We start from the raw sequence: 12197 nt of genomic DNA on the forward strand, positions 1-12197 counted from the left end.
CTAAAGACTTTATTTCATCAGGAACTCAAATCCATCTTTCTTTGATAGGCACACAGTGATTAAATTAGACAAGTAATAAATCAAACCTCTTTGACAAAAATAATTGAATGTGATTATTGAAGTAAGGTGATACTTAACGAATCTAAGGATTTACATCTTAAACACAGAGGAAACTAAAATATATTTCATCAAGAGACCATACAAGCCAAGTCTTTTAGTTCATGATAGCAGTAACACATATATTTTTCCACATTTTTTGTAATTGCACAGCAAATTGTCATGTTTTATATATTTCGAGCAGTTTCCAATATGGCAACTTCAGCGATCAGAGTCTGAATAGCTCAGTCGGTAGAGCATCAGACTTTTAATCTGAGGGTCCAGGGTTCAAGTCCCTGTTCAGGCGAGTGTCTTTTAAACAATGGTGTTTTTGTTTGTGAAGTGGACAATTTTGCAGAGTTTAAAATTATCCATTCCTGCAGGCAGCCATCTTTTAATTGTTGATGCTGATTATGTTCATTATTCAATGGGAAGGTGTATAGATTGGATAGATTCTTTAGAATATTAAGAATAGACTTTATCACTCTTCAATAGGCACACATTATTGGCATCTAGTATTATAGTCATCACAAAGTAGTATCACTACATGTCAGTTCTAAAGACTTTGTTTCATCAGGAACTCAAATCCATCCTTCTTTGATAGGCACACAGTGATTAAATTAGACAAGTAATAAATCAAACCTCTTTGACAAAAATAATTGAATGTGATTATTGAAGTGAGGTGATACTTAAAGCATCTAAGGATTTACAACTTAAACACAGAGGAAACTAAAATATATTTCATCAAGATACCCTACAAGCCAAGTCTTTCAGTTCATGATTGCAGTAACACATATATTTATCCACATTTTTTGTATTTGCACAGCAAATTGTCATGTTTTATATATTTCAAGCAGTTTCCAATATGGCAACTTCAGCACTCAGAGCCTGGATAGCTCAGTCGGTAGAGCATCAGACTTTTAATCTGAGGGTCCAGGGTTCAAGTCCCTGTTCAGGCGAGTGTCTTTTAAACAATGGTGTTTTTGTTTGTGAAATGGACAATTTTGCAGAGTTTAAAATTATCCATTCCTGCAGGCAGCCATCTTTTAATTGTTGATGCTGATTATGTTCATTATTCAATGGGAAGGTGTATAGATTGGAAAGATTCTGTAGAATATTAAGAATGGACTTTATCACTCTTCAATAGGCACACATTATTGGCATCTAGTAATATAATCATCACAAAGTAGTATCGCTACATGTCAGTTCTAAAGACTTTGTTTCATCAGGAACTCAAATCCATCCTTCTTTGATAGGCACACAGTGATTAAATTAGACAAGTAATAAATCAAACCTCTTTGACAAAAATAATTGAATGTGATTATTGAAGTAAGGTGATACTTAACGAATCTAAGGATTTACATCTTAAACACAGAGGAAACTAAAATATATTTCATCAAGAGACCCTACAAGCCAAGTCTTTCAGTTCATGATTGCAGTAACACATATATTTTTCCACATTTTTTGTAATTGCACAGCAAATTGTCATGTTTTATATATTTGAGCAGTTTCCAATATGGCAACTTTAGCGCTCAGAGCCTGGATAGCTCAGTCGGTAGAGCATCAGACTTTTAATCTGAGGGTCCAGGGTTTAAGTCCCTGTTCAGGCGAGTGTCTTTTAAACAATGGTGTTTTTGTTTGTGAAGTGGACAATTTTGCAGAGTTTAAAATCATCCATTCCTGCAGGCAGCCATCTTTTAATTGTTGATGCTGATTATGTTCATTATTCAATGGGAAGGTGTATAGATTGGAGAGATTCTTTAGAATATTAAGAATGGACTTTATCACTCTTCAATAGGCACACATTATTGGCATCTAGTAATATAATCATCACAAAGTAGTATCGCTACATGTCAGTTCTAAAGACTTTATTTCATCAGGAACTCAAATCCATCCTTCTTTGATAGGCACACAGTGATTAAATTAGACAAGTAATAAATCAAACCTCTTTGACAAAAATAATTGAATGTGATTATTGAAGTAAGGTGATACTTAACGAATCTAAGGATTTACATCTTAAACACAGAGGAAACTAAAATATATTTCATCAAGAGACCCTACAAGCCAAGTCTTTCAGTTCATGATTGCAGTAACACATATATTTTTCCACATTTTTTGTAATTGCACAGCAAATTGTCATGTTTTATATATTTGAGCAGTTTCCAATATGGCAACTTCAGCGCTCAGAGCCTGGATAGCTCAGTCGGTAGAACATCAGACTTTTAATCTGAGGGTCCAGGGTTCAAGTCCCTGTTCAGGCGAGTGTCTTTTAAACAATGGTGTTTTTGTTTGTGAAGTGGACAATTTTGCAGAGTTTAAAATGATCCATTCCTGCAGGCAGCCATCTTTTAATTGTTGATGCTGATTATGTTCATTATTCAATGGGAAGGTGTATAGATTGGAGAGATTCTTTAGAATATTAAGAATGGACTTTATCACTCTTCAATAGGCACACATTATTGGCATCTAGTAATATAGTCATCACAAAGTAGTATCACTACATGTCAGTTCTAAAGACTTTGTTTCATCAGGAACTCAAATCCATCCTTCTTTGATAGGCACACAGTGATTAAATTAGACAAGTAATAAATTAATCCTCTTTGACAAAAATAATTGAATGTGATTATTGAAGTAAGGTGATACTTAACGAATCTAAGGATTTACATCTTAAACACAGAGGAAACTAAAATATATTTCATCAAGAGACCCTACAAGCCAAGTCTTTCAGTTCATGATTGCAGTAACACATATATTTTTCCACATTTTTTGTAATTGCACAGCAAATTGTCATGTTTTATATATTTGAGCAGTTTCCAATATAGCAACTTCAGCGCTCAGAGCCTGGATAGCTCAGTCGGTAGAGCATCAGACTTTTAATCTGAGGGTCCAGGGTTCAAGTCCCTGTTCAGGCGAGTGTCTTTTAAACAATGGTGTTTTTGTTTGTGAAATGGACAATTTTGCAGAGTTTAAAATCATCCATTCCTGCAGGCAGCCATCTTTTAATTGTTGATGCTGATTATGTTCATTATTCAATGGGAAGGTGTATAGATTGGAGAGATTCTTTAGAATATTAAGAATGGACTTTATCACTCTTCAATAGGCACACATTATTGGCATCTAGTAATATAATCATCACAAAGTAGTATCACTACATGTCAGTTCTAAAGACTTTGTTTCATCAGGAACTCAAATCCATCCTTCTTTGATAGGCACACAGTGATTAAATTAGACAAGTAATAAATCAAACCTCTTTGACAAAAATAATTGAATGTGATTATTGAAGTGAGGTGATACTTAAAGCATCTAAGGATTTACAACTTAAACACAGAGGAAACTAAAATATATTTCATCAAGAGACACTACAAGCCAAGTCTTTCAGTTCATGATTGCAGTAACACATATATTTTTCCACATTTTTTGTAATTGCACAGCAAATTGTCATGTTTTATATATTTCGAGCAGTTTCCAATATGGCAACTTCAGCACTCAGAGCCTGGATAGCTCAGTCGGTAGAGCATCAGACTTTTAATCTGAGGGTACAGGGTTCAAGTCCCTGTTCTTGCAAGTGTCTTTTAAACAATGGTGTTTTTGTTTGTGAAATGGACAATTTTGCAGAGTTTAAAATTATCCATTCCTGCAGGCAGCCATCTTTTAATTGTTGATGCTGATTATGTTCATTATTCAATGGGAAGGTGTATAGATTGGAAAGATTCTGTAGAATATTAAGAATGGACTTTATCACTCTTCAATAGGCACACATTATTGGCATCTAGTAATATAATCATCACAAAGTAGTATCGCTACATGTCAGTTCTAAAGACTTTATTTCATCAGGAACTCAAATCCATCCTTCTTTGATAGGCACACAGTGATTAAATTCGACAAGTAATAAATCAAACCTCTTTGACAAAAATAATTGAATGTGATTATTGAAGTAAGGTGATACTTAACGAATCTAAGGATTTACATCTTAAACACAGAGGAAACTAAAATATATTTCATCAAGAGACCATACAAGCCAAGTCTTTTAGTTCATGATAGCAGTAACACATATATTTTTCCACATTTTTTGTAATTGCACAGCAAATTGTCATGTTTTATATATTTCGAGCAGTTTCCAATATGGCAACTTCAGTGCTCAGAACCTAGATAGCTCAGTCGGTAGAGCATCCGACTTTTAATCTGAGGGTCCAGGGTTCAAGTCCCTGTTCAGGCGAGTGTCTTTTAAACAATGGTGTTTTTGTTTGTGAAATGGACAATTTTGCAGAGTTTAAAATCATCCATTCCTGCAGGCAGCCATCTTTTAATTGTTGATGCTGATTATGTTCATTATTCAATGGGAAGGTGTATAGATTGGAGAGATTCTTTAGAATATTAAGAATGGACTTTATCACTCTTCAATAGGCACACATTATTGGCATCTAGTAATATAATCATCACAAAGTAGTATCACTACATGTCAGTTCTAAAGACTTTGTTTCATCAGGAACTCAAATCCATCCTTCTTTGATAGGCACACAGTGATTAAATTAGACAAGTAATAAATCAAACCTCTTTGACAAAAATAATTGAATGTGATTATTGAAGTGAGGTGATACTTAAAGCATCTAAGGATTTACAACTTAAACACAGAGGAAACTAAAATATATTTCATCAAGAGACCCTACAAGCCAAGTCTTTCAGTTCATGATTGCAGTAACACATATATTTTTCCACATTTTTTGTAATTGCACAGCAAATTGTCATGTTTTATATATTTCAAGCAGTTTCCAATATGGCAACTTCAGCACTCAGAGCCTGGATAGCTCAGTCGGTAGAGCATCAGACTTTTAATCTGAGGGTCCAGGCTTCAAGTCCCTGTTCTTGCGAGTGTCTTTTAAACAATGGTGTTTTTGTTTGTGAAATGGACAATTTTGCAGAGTTTAAAATTATCCATTCCTGCAGGCAGCCATCTTTTAATTGTTGATGCTGATTATGTTCATTATTCAATGGGAAGGTGTATAGATTGGAAAGATTCTGTAGAATATTAAGAATGGACTTTATCACTCTTCAATAGGCACACATTATTGGCATCTAGTAATATAATCATCACAAAGTAGTATCGCTACATGTCAGTTCTAAAGACTTTGTTTCATCAGGAACTCAAATCCATCCTTCTTTGATAGGCACACAGTGATTAAATTAGACAAGTAATAAATCAAACCTCTTTGACAAAAATAATTGAATGTGATTATTGAAGTAAGGTGATACTTAACGAATCTAAGGATTTACATCTTAAACACAGAGGAAACTAAAATATATTTCATCAAGAGACCCTACAAGCCAAGTCTTTCAGTTCATGATTGCAGTAACACATATATTTTTCCACATTTTTTGTAATTGCACAGCAAATTGTCATGTTTTATATATTTGAGCAGTTTCCAATATGGCAACTTTAGCGCTCAGAGCCTGGATAGCTCAGTCGGTAGAGCATCAGACTTTTAATCTGAGGGTCCAGGGTTCAAGTCCCTGTTTATGCGAGTGTCTTTTAAACAATGGTGTTTTTGTTTGTGAAATGGACAATTTTGCAGAGTTTAAAATTATCCATTCCTGTAGGCAGCCATCTTTTAATTGTTGATGCTGATTATGTTCATTATTCAATGGTAAGGTGTATAGATTGGAGAGATTCTTTAGAATATTAAGAATGGACTTTATCACTCTTCAATAGGCACACATTATTGGCATCTAGTAATATAATCATCACAAAGTAGTATCACTACATGTCAGTTCTAAAGACTTTGTTTCATCAGGAACTCAAATCCATCCTTCTTTGATAGGCACACAGTGATTAAATTAGACAAGTAATAAATCAAACCTCTTTGACAAAAATAATTGAATGTGATTATTGAAGTAAGGTGATACTTAACGAATCTAAGGATTTACATCTTAAACACAGAGGAAACTAAAATATATTTCATCAAGAGACCCTACAAGCCAAGTCTTTCAGTTCATGATTGCAGTAACACATATATTTATCCACATTTTTTGTATTTGCACAGCAAATTGTCATGTTTTATATATTTCAAGCAGTTTCCAATATGGCAACTTCAGCACTCAGAGCCTGGATAGCTCAGTCGGTAGAGCATCAGACTTTTAATCTGAGGGTCCAGGGTTCAAGTCCCTGTTCAGGCGAGTGTCTTTTAAACAATGGTGTTTTTGTTTGTGAAATGGACAATTTTGCAGAGTTTAAAATTATCCATTCCTGCAGGCAGCCATCTATTAATTGTTGATGCTGATTATGTTCATTATTCAATGGGAAGGTGAATAGATTGGAAAGATTCTGTAGAATATTAAGAATGGACTTTATCACTCTTCAATAGGCACACATTATTGGCATCTAGTAATATAATCATCACAAAGTAGTATCGCTACATGTCAGTTCTAAAGACTTTATTTTGATCAGGAACTCAAATCCATCTTTCTTTGATAGGCACACAGTGATTAAATTAGACAAGTAATAAATCAAAACTCTTTGACAAAAATAATTGAATGTGATTATTGAAGTGAGGTGATACTTAAAGCATCTAAGGATTTACAACTTAAACACAGAGGAAACTAAAATATATTTCATCAAGAGACCCTACAAGCCAAGTCTTTCAGTTCATGATAGCAGTAACACATATATTTTTCCACATTTTTTGTAATTGCACAGCAAATTGTCATGTTTTATATATTTCGAGCAGTTTCCAATATGGCAACTTCAGTGCTCAGATCCTGGATAGCTCAGTCGGTAGAGCATCAGACTTTTAATCTGAGGGTCCAGGGTTCAAGTCCGTGTTCAGGCGAGTGTCTTTTAAACAATGGTGTTTTTGTTTGTGAAATATACAATTTTGCAGAGTTTAAAATCATCCATTCCTGCAGGCAGCCATCTTTTAATTGTTGATGCTGATTATGTTCATTATTCAATAGGAAGGTGTATAGATTGGAAAGATTCTGTAGAATATTAAGAATGGACTTTATCACTCTTCAATAGGCACACATTATTGGCATCTAGTAATATAATCATCACACAGTAGTATCGCTACATGTCAGTTCTAAATACTTTGTTTCATCAGGAACTCAAATCCATCCTTCTTTGATAGGCACACAGTGATTAAATTAGACAAGTAATAAATCAATCCTCTTTGACAAAAATAATTGAATGTGATTATTGAAGTAAGGTGATACTTAACGAATCTAAGGATTTACATCTTAAACACAGAGGAAACTAAAATATATTTCATCAAGAGACCCTACAAGCCAAGTCTTTCAGTTCATGATTGCAGTAACACATATATATTTTTCCACATTTTTTGTAATTGCACAGCAAATTGTCATGTTTTATATATTTCGAGCAGTTTCCAATATGGCAACTACAGCACTCAGAGCCTGGATAGCTCAGTCGGTATAGCATCAGACTTTTAATCTGAGGGTCCAGGGTTCAAGTCCCTGTTCATGCGAGTGTCTTTTAAACAATGGTGTTTTTGTTTGTGAAATGGACAATTTTGCAGAGTTTAAAATTATCCATTCCTGCAGGCAGCCATCTTTTAATTGTTGATGCTGATTATGTTCATTATTCAATGGGAAGGTGTATAGATTGGAAAGATTCTGTAGAATATTAAGAATGGACTTTATCACTCTTCAATAGGCACACATTATTGGCATCTAGTAATATAATCATCACAAAGTAGTATCGCTACATGTCAGTTCTAAAGACTTTATTTCATCAGGAACTCAAATCCATCCTTCTTTGATAGGCACACAGTGATTAAATTCGACAAGTAATAAATCAAACCTCTTTGACAAAAATAATTGAATGTGATTATTGAAGTAAGGTGATACTTAACGAATCTAAGGATTTACATCTTAAACACAGAGGAAACTAAAATATATTTCATCAAGAGACCATACAAGCCAAGTCTTTTAGTTCATGATAGCAGTAACACATATATTTTTCCACATTTTTTGTAATTGCACAGCAAATTGTCATGTTTTATATATTTCGAGCAGTTTCCAATATGGCAACTTCAGTGCTCAGAACCTAGATAGCTCAGTCGGTAGAGCATCCGACTTTTAATCTGAGGGTCCAGGGTTCAAGTCCCTGTTCAGGCGAGTGTCTTTTAAACAATGGTGTTTTTGTTTGTGAAATGGACAATTTTGCAGAGTTTAAAATCATCCATTCCTGCAGGCAGCCATCTTTTAATTGTTGATGCTGATTATGTTCATTATTCAATGGGAAGGTGTATAGATTGGAGAGATTCTTTAGAATATTAAGAATGGACTTTATCACTCTTCAATAGGCACACATTATTGGCATCTAGTAATATAATCATCACAAAGTAGTATCACTACATGTCAGTTCTAAAGACTTTGTTTCATCAGGAACTCAAATCCATCCTTCTTTGATAGGCACACAGTGATTAAATTAGACAAGTAATAAATCAAACCTCTTTGACAAAAATAATTGAATGTGATTATTGAAGTGAGGTGATACTTAAAGCATCTAAGGATTTACAACTTAAACACAGAGGAAACTAAAATATATTTCATCAAGAGACCCTACAAGCCAAGTCTTTCAGTTCATGATAGCAGTAACACATATATTTTTCCACATTTTTTGTAATTGCACAGCAAATTGTCATGTTTTATATATTTCGAGCAGTTTCCAATATGGCAACTTCAGTGCTCAGATCCTGGATAGCTCAGTCGGTAGAGCATCAGACTTTTAATCTGAGGGTCCAGGGTTCAAGTCCGTGTTCAGGCGAGTGTCTTTTAAACAATGGTGTTTTTGTTTGTGAAATATACAATTTTGCAGAGTTTAAAATCATCCATTCCTGCAGGCAGCCATCTTTTAATTGTTGATGCTGATTATGTTCATTATTCAATAGGAAGGTGTATAGATTGGAAAGATTCTGTAGAATATTAAGAATGGACTTTATCACTCTTCAATAGGCACACATTATTGGCATCTAGTAATATAATCATCACACAGTAGTATCGCTACATGTCAGTACTAAATACTTTGTTTCATCAGGAACTCAAATCCATCCTTCTTTGATAGGCACACAGTGATTAAATTAGACAAGTAATAAATCAATCCTCTTTGACAAAAATAATTGAATGTGATTATTGAAGTAAGGTGATACTTAACGAATCTAAGGATTTACATCTTAAACACAGAGGAAACTAAAATATATTTCATCAAGAGACCCTACAAGCCAAGTCTTTCAGTTCATGATTGCAGTAACACATATATATTTTTCCACATTTTTTGTAATTGCACAGCAAATTGTCATGTTTTATATATTTCGAGCAGTTTCCAATATGGCAACATCTGCACTCAGAGCCTGGATAGCTCAGTCGGTAGAGCATCAGACTTTTAATCTGAGGGTCCAGGGTTCAAGTCCCTGTTCATGCGAGTGTCTTTTAAACAATGGTGTTTTTGTTTGTGAAATGGACAATTTTGCAGAGTTTAAAATTATCCATTCCTGCAGGCAGCCATCTTTTAATTGTTGATGCTGATTATGTTCATTATTCAATGGGAAGGTGTATAGATTGGAAAGATTCTGTAGAATATTAAGAATGGACTTTATCACTCTTCAATAGGCACACATTATTGGCATCTAGTAATATAATCATCACAAAGTAGTATCGCTACATGTCAGTTCTAAAGACTTTGTTTCATCAGGAACTCAAATCCATCCTTCTTTGATAGGCACACAGTGATTAAATTAGACAAGTAATAAATCAAACCTCTTTGACAAAAATAATTGAATGTGATTATTGAAGTAAGGTGATACTTAACGAATCTAAGGATTTACATCTTAAACACAGAGGAAACTAAAATATATTTCATCAAGAGACCCTACAAGCCAAGTCTTTCAGTTCATGATTGCAGTAACACATATATTTTTCCACATTTTTTGTAATTGCACAGCAAATTGTCATGTTTTATATATTTGAGCAGTTTCCAATATGGCAACTTTAGCGCTCAGAGCCTGGATAGCTCAGTCGGTAGAGCATCAGACTTTTAATCTGAGGGTCCAGGGTTCAAGTCCCTGTTCAGGCGAGTGTCTTTTAAACAATGGTGTTTTTGTTTGTGAAGTGGACAATTTTGCAGAGTTTAAAATCATCCATTCCTGCAGGCAGCCATCTTTTAATTGTTGATGCTGATTATGTTCATTATTCAATGGGAAGGTGTATAGATTGGAGAGATTCTTTAGAATATTAAGAATGGACTTTATCACTCTTCAATAGGCACACATTATTGGCATCTAGTAATATAATCATCACAAAGTAGTATCGCTACATGTCAGTTCTAAAGACTTTATTTCATCAGGAACTCAAATCCATCCTTCTTTGATAGGCACACAGTGATTAAATTAGACAAGTAATAAATCAAACCTCTTTGACAAAAATAATTGAATGTGATTATTGAAGTAAGGTGATACTTAACGAATCTAAGGATTTACATCTTAAACACAGAGGAAACTAAAATATATTTCATCAAGAGACCCTACAAGCCAAGTCTTTCAGTTCATGATTGCTGTAACACATATATTTTTCCACATTTTTTGTAATTGCACAGCAAATTGTCATGTTTTATATATTTGAGCAGTTTCCAATATGGCAACTTCAGCGCTCAGAGCCTGGGTAGCTCAGTCGGTAGAGCATCAGACTTTTAATCTGAGGGTTCAGGGTTCAAGTCCCTGTTCAGGCGAGTGTCTTTTAAACAATGGTGTTTTTGTTTGTGAAGTGGACAATTTTGCAGAGTTTAAAATGATCCATTCCTGCAGGCAGCCATCTTTTAATTGTTGATGCTGATTATGTTCATTATTCAATGGGAAGGTGTATAGATTGGAGAGATTCTTTAGAATATTAAGAATGGACTTTATCACTCTTCAATAGGCACACATTATTGGCATCTAGTAATATAGTCATCACAAAGTAGTATCACTACATGTCAGTTCTAAAGACTTTGTTTCATCAGGAACTCAAATCCATCCTTCTTTGATAGGCACACAGTGATTAAATTAGACAAGTAATAAATCAAACCTCTTTGACAAAAAGAATTGAATGTGATTATTGAAGTTAGGTGATACTTAACGAATCTAAGGATTTACATCTTAAACACAGAGGAAACTAAAATATATTTCATCAAGAGACCCTACAAGCCAAGTCTTTCAGTTCATGATTGCAGTAACACATATATATTTTTCCACATTTTTTGTAATTGCACAGCAAATTGTCATGTTTTATATATTTCGAGCAGTTTCCAATATGGCAACTACAGCACTCAGAGCCTGGATAGCTCAGTCGGTAGAGCATCAGACTTTTAATCTGAGGGTCCAGGGTTCAAGTCCCTGTTCATGCGAGTGTCTTTTAAACAATGGTGTTTTTGTTTGTGAAATGGACAATTTTGCAGAGTTTAAAATTATCCATTCCTGTAGGCAGCCATCTTTTAATTGTTGATGCTGATTATGTTCATTATTCAATGGGAAGGTGTATAGATTGGAGAGATTCTTTAGAATATTAAGAATGGACTTTATCACTCTTCAATAGGCACACATTATTGGCATCTAGTAATATAATCATCACAAAGTAGTATCACTACATGTCAGTTCTAAAGACTTTGTTTCATCAGGAACTCAAATCCATCCTTCTTTGATAGGCACACAGTGATTAAATTAGACAAGTAATAAATCAAACCTCTTTGACAAAAATAATTGAATGTGATTATTGAAGTGAGGTGATACTTAAAGCATCTAAGGATTTACAACTTAAACACAGAGGAAACTAAAATATATTTCATCAAGAGACCCTACAAGCCAAGTCTTTCAGTTCATGATTGCAGTAACACATATATTTTTCCACATTTTTTGTAATTGCACAGCAAATTGTCATGTTTTATATATTTGAGCAGTTTCCAATATGGCAACTTCAGCGCTCAGAGCCTGGGTAGCTCAGTCGGTAGAGCATCAGACTTTTAATCTGAGGGTTCAGGGTTCAAGTCCCTGTTCAGGCGAGTGTCTTTTAAACAATGGTGTTTTTGTTTGTGAAGTGGACAATTTTGCAGAGTTTAA

The 12197-nt window shown here is 34.2% G+C and overlaps 12 non-coding genes across 12 annotated transcripts; all 12 read left to right on the forward strand.

The window, feature by feature from the left end:
* The first annotated feature begins 330 nt into the window (after nucleotides 1-330).
* Nucleotides 331-403, forward strand: TRNAK-UUU (transfer RNA lysine (anticodon UUU)). The gene has a single exon. It is a non-coding gene; the product is annotated as a tRNA-Lys (tRNA).
* Nucleotides 404-982: 579 nt separating this feature from the next.
* On the forward strand, nucleotides 983-1055 carry TRNAK-UUU (transfer RNA lysine (anticodon UUU)). The gene has a single exon. It is a non-coding gene; the product is annotated as a tRNA-Lys (tRNA).
* A 578-nt stretch (nucleotides 1056-1633) lies between these two features.
* Nucleotides 1634-1706, forward strand: TRNAK-UUU (transfer RNA lysine (anticodon UUU)). The gene has a single exon. It is a non-coding gene; the product is annotated as a tRNA-Lys (tRNA).
* Nucleotides 1707-2284: 578 nt separating this feature from the next.
* Nucleotides 2285-2357, forward strand: TRNAK-UUU (transfer RNA lysine (anticodon UUU)). Its single transcript has one exon. It is a non-coding gene; the product is annotated as a tRNA-Lys (tRNA).
* Nucleotides 2358-2935: 578 nt separating this feature from the next.
* TRNAK-UUU (transfer RNA lysine (anticodon UUU)) lies at nucleotides 2936-3008 on the forward strand. Its single transcript has one exon. It is a non-coding gene; the product is annotated as a tRNA-Lys (tRNA).
* A 2534-nt stretch (nucleotides 3009-5542) lies between these two features.
* Nucleotides 5543-5615, forward strand: TRNAK-UUU (transfer RNA lysine (anticodon UUU)). Its single transcript has one exon. It is a non-coding gene; the product is annotated as a tRNA-Lys (tRNA).
* Nucleotides 5616-6194: 579 nt separating this feature from the next.
* Nucleotides 6195-6267, forward strand: TRNAK-UUU (transfer RNA lysine (anticodon UUU)). The gene has a single exon. It is a non-coding gene; the product is annotated as a tRNA-Lys (tRNA).
* Nucleotides 6268-9459: 3192 nt separating this feature from the next.
* TRNAK-UUU (transfer RNA lysine (anticodon UUU)) lies at nucleotides 9460-9532 on the forward strand. Its single transcript has one exon. It is a non-coding gene; the product is annotated as a tRNA-Lys (tRNA).
* Nucleotides 9533-10110: 578 nt separating this feature from the next.
* Nucleotides 10111-10183, forward strand: TRNAK-UUU (transfer RNA lysine (anticodon UUU)). Its single transcript has one exon. It is a non-coding gene; the product is annotated as a tRNA-Lys (tRNA).
* Nucleotides 10184-10761: 578 nt separating this feature from the next.
* Nucleotides 10762-10834, forward strand: TRNAK-UUU (transfer RNA lysine (anticodon UUU)). The gene has a single exon. It is a non-coding gene; the product is annotated as a tRNA-Lys (tRNA).
* A 581-nt stretch (nucleotides 10835-11415) lies between these two features.
* On the forward strand, nucleotides 11416-11488 carry TRNAK-UUU (transfer RNA lysine (anticodon UUU)). The gene has a single exon. It is a non-coding gene; the product is annotated as a tRNA-Lys (tRNA).
* A 578-nt stretch (nucleotides 11489-12066) lies between these two features.
* On the forward strand, nucleotides 12067-12139 carry TRNAK-UUU (transfer RNA lysine (anticodon UUU)). Its single transcript has one exon. It is a non-coding gene; the product is annotated as a tRNA-Lys (tRNA).
* Nucleotides 12140-12197: the final 58 nt, after the last annotated feature.

Source organism: Pseudophryne corroboree, chromosome 1 (genome assembly GCF_028390025.1).
Source record: "Pseudophryne corroboree isolate aPseCor3 chromosome 1, aPseCor3.hap2, whole genome shotgun sequence".
NCBI lineage: Eukaryota > Metazoa > Chordata > Amphibia > Anura > Myobatrachidae > Pseudophryne > Pseudophryne corroboree.